The 8,978-nt window shown below is 44.7% G+C and overlaps 1 protein-coding gene across 1 annotated transcript in view; it reads left to right on the top strand.

The window, feature by feature from the left end:
- The first annotated feature begins 6,661 nt into the window (after positions 1-6,661).
- Positions 6,662-8,978, top strand: part of BACH2 (BTB and CNC homology 1, basic leucine zipper transcription factor 2) — a 152,539-nt gene continuing 150,222 nt past the window's right edge. The window contains exon 1 of the mRNA XM_009320122.1: positions 6,662-6,750. The gene's annotated coding sequence lies outside the window, so the exon portion shown is untranslated. The remainder of the gene's footprint in view (positions 6,751-8,978) is intronic.

Raw genomic sequence — 8,978 nt, 5'->3', positions numbered from 1 at the left:
ACTTCATCACAAGTCCATGAAGAGACGACTTCTCTCTGCAATGAGCTTCACCCAAGAGGCCAATGTAAATGATATTTTTCTTCTGGGCTGCTTGCCTTTTTTTTTCCTTTTTTTTCCTTTTTTTTTTAATGGTAACTTGTCTTTTTTTTTTTTTTTTGAAAAAGAAAAGCAAACAACCTCCAGTTTTGTAACTACAAGATGAAACGTGGCTTTTCAGGACAGAGATGTGAAGTCTCTATGCATTTGTAGAGTGCCTAGTGCAGGGAGGGTAGTGACTGAGGCCCCTGGGAGCTGAGGTGAAATCTGTTTGGGTTTTCTTAATGTTTTTTTTTTAAATCCAAACACAAATTCTGAGGGGAAAAAAATTCTGAATTAAACTGGTGCAAGACTTGCTACAAACAACTGAAAAAATTCTGCTTTTTCATTTCTTGGGTTGATTGTGGAACTTGGTAAAACCACAGATGTGCTCCAGCCCAAACTTTTTTCCTTTAGAATAATCCATTTTTCTTAAATAGGTACAAGAATATATGTAACAAAATGAGTTCTGTTTCGAGGCTTTCTCACATCATACCAATGGACTTGTCAAATTTATTTTCTGGAAAAGTGAGCAGGATTACATGTATGCCTGAAACCTGTGAATACCCCCGTTCCATTAGGCTTGTAATCTTTCGCAGGCAGGGCAAGCCTGCTCACCATAGCACGGCCAGTTGGTAGTCGTCGAGAAGCTTTCACGGTGGACAGATGTGTCCACACCAGTTTTTCCACCTTACTTTAAAAACATCTGGTATATATCAGGGTCCTACACACCCTTTTTTGACTCTCGGAGCTGTGAAATGAAAAAGTAGCTTGTATTCTTCTGTGATCAGCTCTCACATTCTCATGTGGTGTCTGTGCAATCAGACACATCAAATTAATACTTTGACTCGCTCCTACAGTTTGAAAAATAACTTACCGTCGGGTTTAGATGAACTGCTTAATTAAATCCTGCAGAGAGTGAGCGTGAGTTGAGGGGAAGCACACGTGAGAGGTAAGATGCCAGTGGTCCTATGGTCTGCTCGGTGCAAGACAAAGGCAGAGTTGAAGCCACGATTGCTGCTATTAACCTTTGCGGTGTTTGCGCAGAACAGGAGTTGGTATTTCTTGCAGAGCGAATGTCAGTATTTCCCTTAACGTAAGCAATCCTGTAGGAAGATGCATACCAGACGATTAAAAAATAATAGGCAGCATGAGTGCATGCAGAGAAAATCTGCTTTGATACGGGAACATTTGTTTCCCGCAGGAGTTATACAGCCCCTTGTGAGAGGAGAAACAAGGATTTGTAGAACTGTATTTGTTTTAAATCTCTCTGAGTGCTTAGTGCTGTTCTGATAGTGGGGGTAAATTTTTTTGTGATAGCTTTTTTGGAGACCTACAGTTTGGAACGGAAGATGGATGGTACGGCTCCATAAGGACTTTTATGTGATATTCCCAACCATAATGTTACTGAGAGCCAGTCTCCCTGCCCCATTTCCCTGCTGATGAAAAATTCAGTTTCTTATATTTGAGTCCTCCGGAGGCAAAATTTCGAGAGGTCAAGGGTGGCTCTGTTGCAGCTTCTTTTCTGTCCTCAATTCCCTAGCCTTATCGCAGAGTGTTTTTCTCTGTAGGTACTTCTGCCATGCTGGTTCAAGACAGAAAATATTTAGCTTAACCCTCAGGCAGCTCAAACCTTGTGCTGGATTAATTACAGGATAGTGCTATGCCCCCCACAGCAGCAGAGCATTATTTGGGAGGGGAGCGAAGGGAGCAGTGCTGAGCACTGGGGGCAGGAGAACTCATCCTGCCTGCCAAGATCCCTGCTGTCAGTGGGAGATCCCTGCGTGCAGGGGGAGCGGGTATCGGCTCCCAGATCTGCTGCGCAGCTCCCCGAGCTGGATTTCGCCTGCAGCGCTCTATTTATAAGGGAGCCGTTCCACCGCCGGAGTGTTTTATCCGCCTGGGGGGGGGGGGGGGGGGGGGGGAAGGCCTTTTGGAAGAGGGGCTAGGTAACAAAGCTATGCATTTCTCCTCCATGTTATTTGTACTAGTTAAAAGGCTCATTCTGCCTTTCATCTTGTGGACTGTTTTCTGCAGATATTTCCTAACTTTTCCCATGACGTTTTCGCCTGGTTCTTCAGAAGATTGTACGAACTGAAAGAGACTATTGTTTCTGCAAGAGCACAAGCATGTGCACATCAGCTAATCTGGTTGGTACAGGATTTTAGGAGTGGGTGTTGGACTGAGGAACAGGATTGGGCTGCGTGCAGCTACGAATTCTTGCAAACGGCGTGCTCTCTTATTCTGTAAATAATATCGCATTTCACTTTCTAGGTTCGCCATTTGTGTTTCTCCAAAGGTTGAACTCCAGTACCATGAGACGTAAACAAGGAAATGGCGTACAGGAAGACTGCAAAAGCTTTGGTTAGCAGAGATTGGAAAGCTGGTTCGGTTTTCAGTCCTGCACCTGGATAGGTATCAGCTACTTGATTGCGTGGAGACTCAGCACATTTATTTTTCACAAACACCATAGGTTTAAAATTGATACTTCATTGTCTTTCTTGCTTTCTCCTTCCCCATGTTTGGGTTTCCATTTTTGAAGTACAGTAGGCAAACAAGTACTTTTTAGCCTGGTGTTTAGGAGGCAGACTTTGGCAATCGAGATGCATTTGCCAGCTCTTGAGACACTGCAGTCTGAACCTTGCATTGACAACAAACCCTTTCTGCAAAGTAGTTTGCATACATCATACGATATGGTTTTTTTTTTCAGTCGGATGGTATCACCAGGGAGCAAAGAAACTGCCGGTGGCTGGTTTTGTTTTACACCCAGGATCTTGTCGGATGCAACCTTGCCACAGATTTGTTTCCCCTTTTGGGAGCGTTACCTAGAAGATGGTGCTGGGATAACTCCAGCTTCCTGGTGGTGACCCAGATCTCTGCTGGCGATGAGATCTCATCTCCGCTGGGCATGGAGCGAGAACAGCAGTTGCGTTTTCGACTGCTGATCCGCGGGCATGTTCCCATAAGGTGTTTCCAGGCTCGTCAGCAGCCTTGCAGCGCCTTGGCTATTGCTGCTGACGTGCCCGTGTCTGGCGGCGAAAGGCGGGGTTTTCTTTCACGGTCTGGTTTCATGTAGGTCTCGTAAGAGGGTGTGAGGCAACTCCAGGGTGTTTTTACATACTACTTTATGTATGTGTGAGACAGCATAAAAACCCTCGGAGGTTTTTTTAGCAGCAACAACATTGTATAACTGACAATTTGCTGTATCTCCATTTTAATAGAGTTTCCTTGCTTGGTCAGGAATAGTTGCTGCTTGTGAATGACTCCTTGGAACTAGAGGATGCAGGCTGGGAAGGCTGAGACTTGCTGGTAATTTAAGAATTGATGAGGATTGATACCGTGGTTTGCGGATGGATTTTGTCTGGCTGAGATGCTTTTTGACGGATGCACAGGAATTCCCAGGTGTTGATAAAAGCACTTGACCATAGCCAATTTTCTAAGAGGATAGGGAGGAGAGATTGTGAAGTGAGGAGGAGTCGGGGGTTTGTCTGGTTCCTTTTCATCTACGGGCTGTCTTATTTAGCAAAGAGCTTACAGCCTCACCCATAGTCACGTGTGCTTTTAGCACCTCTGGACCAAATTGCTGCGTTGGCTATCCTTGAAGGTTTTTCCGATGCTTCCAAGTGACACAACATGGGTCAGCTACCTTGCTTCACAGACCACCTCACTGCTTGCCCAGGTGATGTTTCTGAATTTGCACCTCCTTTTCAGCAGCTCATGGGTACAGTACAGAGCACTGGAACCAGTCTGTGAAGCTGCCTTTTCCTATCCAAGATTCCTTTTGCGTTAGACAGAGTCCTTGCTGCTATAGCCAGAAATATTTGAGGTGTGTTTTTGCTGACAAGTTTTCTGCCCTGCACTTGCGAGGATTGGATGTAGGGCAGTTTGGAGGGTTCCTAGCAGTGGAACTCCCTATTTACAGTCAGCAAGTTCATTAGAGCCCTAAATTATTTACCTTAAAGAATTCAAGCCCTGAATTATTTACCTTTAAGGTCTGTCTTCCTGCGTTGTGCATTTGGTTGACTGTAGACCTGTGCTCTGTTACAAGCTATAAATGTCTAAGGCAGCATAATATCTAGGGCGGTTTCAGCGCTTTGCTGTTAATTTTATTTTCATACACAAATACCTTAAAATACTATAACTACAATCAGAGTGCAACTCAGTGAGATATAAAAAGGATTTGTGCAGCCCTAATTTTTTTAAGTTTTGTGAATGCATGGACAGTTTTCGATTATGTGATGGCACCCTGCTCTTTTCACGAGTCCCCTGCCTAGTGCCAAGCGTACAGCTGTAGCTGCAAGCTCTGGGCAAGCACCCTATTCAGCGTCTTGGTTTTTCCCTGCTGTTCTGTGTTTGGCCCCAGGTTTTCATTTATGGCACACTACTCAAATCCTACTGAAGAAGCTTGTCATTTCCTCATGAACTTTTCTGTTCATCAGTGTCGGGCTTGAGGGTTTGACAAATGATTTGGGAAACGTTGCCACTTCTCTACAGGAAGAGACTTAAAACAAGAGGACAAAGGATCTTGAGGATCTCACAGCCTTGCTGCTGAGATGTCTCTGTACTATGTAGTATTTCATGTACCGGAAATACGGTTCCCTTTTGCTGCCAGTGTTCATTAGTTTTGCTTGAGAGCAGCCAGGGTTTCAGGTTGGTTAGGAACTCGCCATTAATGGCCATTTGGGAGATGCTGGGTTTAAATGACTGGAGCGGCGCTGCATCGGAGCTGCGTGGCAGCTCTCCAAGGCTCAGCTCATCTGATCTGTCTGAGCGCTCAGAGGGGTGGCAGGGAGCGGTGGGGTGGCTGCCATCTTCACTGCCAGCAACTGTCAGAGTTGTCTTGCGCTTATTCCGTAGACCTGATGCATGGCTCAGGTACGTCCCATGTGCCAAGCGCAGCAGGGGATGAGGGTGAAGGGAGCTGCTGCAGGCAGCGCTTCCCTGCCACGTTTCCTTCCCTTTTCAGTGCTTCAACTCATCAGTGCTCTCTCTTGCAACGTAGTTTTGATGCACCAAAGGAAAAAGGCAGGAAGCAAACAAATGGCAAATGGCATCCACTGGCATCGTAGAGGCTTGAACACGATTCATGGGCAGTGCAGCAGCTGCACAGCCACCGTGCAGCCCTTCATGCCTAACCAGGTTGTTGCTCTTTCCCCATCCTACCTCCAATTTTCCCATCTCCATTAAGTGAAATTTCTTGTTCTGACATATTTTTCCCCTGGCCCAGCTCTTGGCTGCTCTGCATTGAGCATAGATGGCTCCACGCTGCCGGGGCTGCAGCAGGGAGGTCACCTGGAGCAGGGGAGAGGGTTGATCCCTGTCCTTGCTCAGGAGGCGGCCCTGCCCAGTCGGGAGCAGATGCCAGAGGCAAAGGCCACCTCTCTCCTCCTCAGCCCTGGACTAGACTCTTTGCTTCATGTGGCACCTGGCTAGTCCCAGGTTTGAACTCTCTGTTCCAAACCTTGCCAGAATTTGTTGAGTCTTTTCCAGCCACTTTTTCGGGAATGGCTCAATCAGACCACTACAACCAAAATCTTGCAACAACACTTTTGGGCAGACATCCATGTCGGCGATGGACAGAGTATGCCGAATGCCCAAGCCTTGAGATCACAGGAGGGGTATCACAGCCGTATTCCCCACCCTGTGCTGCATGGCTGTGTTTATTTCATGTGCCCTTGTGGAGGTAGGCACGGGGTCATGTACAGATGGTTGAGTTGCATCTCCTTAAGTGAAGGGGTTTGTTTTGTTTGCTTTCAGAGAAAGCGATGGAATACTGATGTTAATGGTATTTCCAGTACTGAAAATCCAGTTACATTTTTTCTTTACTTATGATGTGTCTTCTGGCCATTTAGAGAGGCTGGTGGGGTTTTTTGAGGTTTTAACTTCAGTTGGGTTTCTACCATATGGGCTTTTTTCTTCCTTATTTAAGTGAAGTGTACATTTTGGTTCGTTGGTGTATTGGCAGGAGAATTTGACGCTGAAGCTTAAAGCTACTAATACGTGAAGTGAGGAGTAAACACAGGCACTAAAAGACCCTTTCAAGAATTTTAAGCGGAGTCACTACTTAAATAATGTTGTAGGTGCAAAGTTCAGGGAAACTGTATGATTAAGTAATTTACTGTCAATGTAATTTTGCAAGTATTATTTTTACATTGCTGCTGTGGTTATTAGTGGCATGTATTTACTGTTGAAACTGAAAGAAACTTAAGCAGCTCTCTCTTCCCCCATATTTCTGTGTTTGGTGGCACTGAGTATCTGCTTGGCATTGGTCCCGGCACTGCCAGGCAGGATGCCCTGGGGGAGGGGGCAGAGGATTTGGGCACGGGAGAGCTGCGTTCTCCTGTGCAGCTCTACAAGTGATGGGCTGTGGTACCTTGGCCGCCCCTCCAAATTGTTCTCTGTCACTTCTGTTTGGTCAATGAGCAATATTGGGGAAAGGACTTTTTTCTTGTTTTAGTATCTTCATGACACGTGGCAGAAAAAAAAGAAGACCTAAATATCTGCTGGGAAAGCCAACTGCTGTAATGCAAATAATAGATAATCATGTGCAGTTAATCAGTTTTCTCTTTTGTGTTGTTTTTAACACAGAATGATGAGGCAAGAGAGAAGTTTTTAAAAACAGAAAAATGTGATTGCGAAAACATCATTGTTGGCAGGAGGACTCAGTGGATTCAGGTAATAATGTGACACTGCTTTTTATTATGCTTTAAAAACTGTCTGGGTTTCAAGCTGACAGTGGCCCTTTGTCAGGGATTGAGGAGTAGAGGAAGGTGACAAGGTATAACAAGACCCCATGGCTGGCTGTTAAATTAATTCAGACCAGGCGAGAGGGTGTGAGTGCTCTTGCAGCACGGGTGACTGCTGAATAGGACAACATTGCTGGGGCTGCGGTAGCTTCCTCCCTTATGTCAGGCTATTAAATCTGAGGCTGTTCGTTTTTTGTTCTGTTTTGGTTTTATGTTTTTTTTTTTTTACCCTAAGAGATTCTCTAATTCAACCTCTTACAGCTGCATCGATGTAGGTGGGGAAGCTCCGTGCCTGTTTTATGGAAGAAGGTCAAATGATTAGCCGTCCCTTCAGACTGCACAACTCTGAATCTATGAATATTTCCCTTGAATTCCCCCTTCTAAAAGATTTCTGGATCAGAGATCATTATGTGCTAGACGACCCAGACCTAGACCTTTACTGCTTTAGAGGAGTACCGCTGATTGTTTCTGTGTGTGAATGAAGACAACTTCTTGTTGCATGGCTGTAGCAAACATAATGTGTGATTGTAAGCGGAGTACTAATATGTTTGCAACAATCTTATCTTAAAATAATGGACTTCAACACAGTTAGACCCTATTTTGTAGGAAATATAAGTTGCTAGCTAAAATGCATCTCTTATGTTTTTTCATCATTGTAATTATTTCCCTCACTGAGGGGGAGCAGAAGATGAAGGGAGGGAGTTTACAGTGCTAATTGCACTCCACATTCATAATTGGGGCCAGATCCTACCCTCAAACTTCTTAGGCAATCCCAGTGAAGTCATCAGGCTTTTCACAAGCATATGGGTTTTCCCCACGTGTATTTGATTCCAGGATAAGGGCCTACAGCGTGCTTTTTTGTGCACTGATTTCTCACATGTATGAGGAGATTTGAAAAACATGCATCTTTTTTAACGTAGCCTCTTGGTTTCCAGCACCGATTGGAGAGGTTCTGCAGTATTTTATCGAGAAGCAGATCAGCAGAGCTATTTGCCTTAGACTGAGCTGTTTTTAACTCAGTTAGGTACTAGGTGGGAAAAACACCGTTGTCGCTTTGCATTGCTATGTTCATGACCAAGAAGGATGTTTAAATAGCATGTGAATGGGTGTGGATTTGAAATTTCCTAGAGCCAGCTTCTTTTTAATATTAAATTGCATACTCCGGGAAGATAGTTGCTGTATCAACATTGGTATAATGACACATTATTAAAAAATCAATATCCAGTCATAGAAACGAGTCCTGGTATAAGCAGTTGGGTGCTTACAGCTGCGATTTGTATGTATTTGCAAATGTAATGTTTTTTTTTTTCTTGTAGCACTGGTAACTTGGATAAACACTGTATGTGTGACTCATTGCAGAGTATAAACTTATTTTAAAGGCGCAAGTGTGAGATTTGCTGAATATCCTATTGCTTGCATCCTTGAATACTTGCATTAGGTCACGATTAATCTTAAATTGGCCAACCCGAGAGGAAAATTACTACTGATCTCCCATAGGTGACTTCAGAAATAAACAGAAGGATGGAAGTGCTTTAAAAACATAAATAGTAGTTAGAATTCATAAAATGATAAAGCAAACATATGGTACAAGGTCTTCTAAAATATAACGCTTCAAAGCTTTTTTAATAGTTTCAGAAAGAGCTTGTTTAGTTATCACAGGAAAAGTAAATATTTTAATTCCTTTTTCTTCAGCTCGCTCTCATTCCATTCCTCTTTTTTTCCCCCTTTTTCTCCTTTTTTTTTTTTTCCTTTTTTCCCCCAGAATCATCTTAATTTGGTGGGATGGGGGACCGACACCCGATGTGCCTAGAAAGCCCTGTTTGGGGGCAGGAGATAACACTGCTAATTGTCCTCCTGTTGTTAGGTTCATTCTTGAAGTCCTTCTTGCAGTGTCGGGATGGACTTGATGTAATCCGAATTGAACGCTCCCTGTGCACGTGTGTGCGTGAGTGAGATGTGATGGGCACTGCAGCGGCTCCTGGGCCGGTCAAGAACACGCCTGTTTTTTAACAAGCATCGACGCTGAGGGATGCGATCCCTCTGTGTGTGTGTGCCTGTGCAGAGGTGCGAGCTCACAGGGGCCAGCACGCCTCAGCATCCCTGCTCTTCTGCCGCGTCCTCGGTGGGGTGGCCGCGGTTCCCAGCGCTTCGAGCATC

This window comes from Pygoscelis adeliae, unplaced genomic scaffold (genome assembly GCF_000699105.1).
Source record: "Pygoscelis adeliae isolate BGI_AS28 unplaced genomic scaffold, ASM69910v1 Scaffold41, whole genome shotgun sequence".
Taxonomy (NCBI): Eukaryota; Metazoa; Chordata; class Aves; order Sphenisciformes; family Spheniscidae; genus Pygoscelis; species Pygoscelis adeliae.
This window is presented reverse-complemented; position numbering and strand designations above follow the sequence as displayed.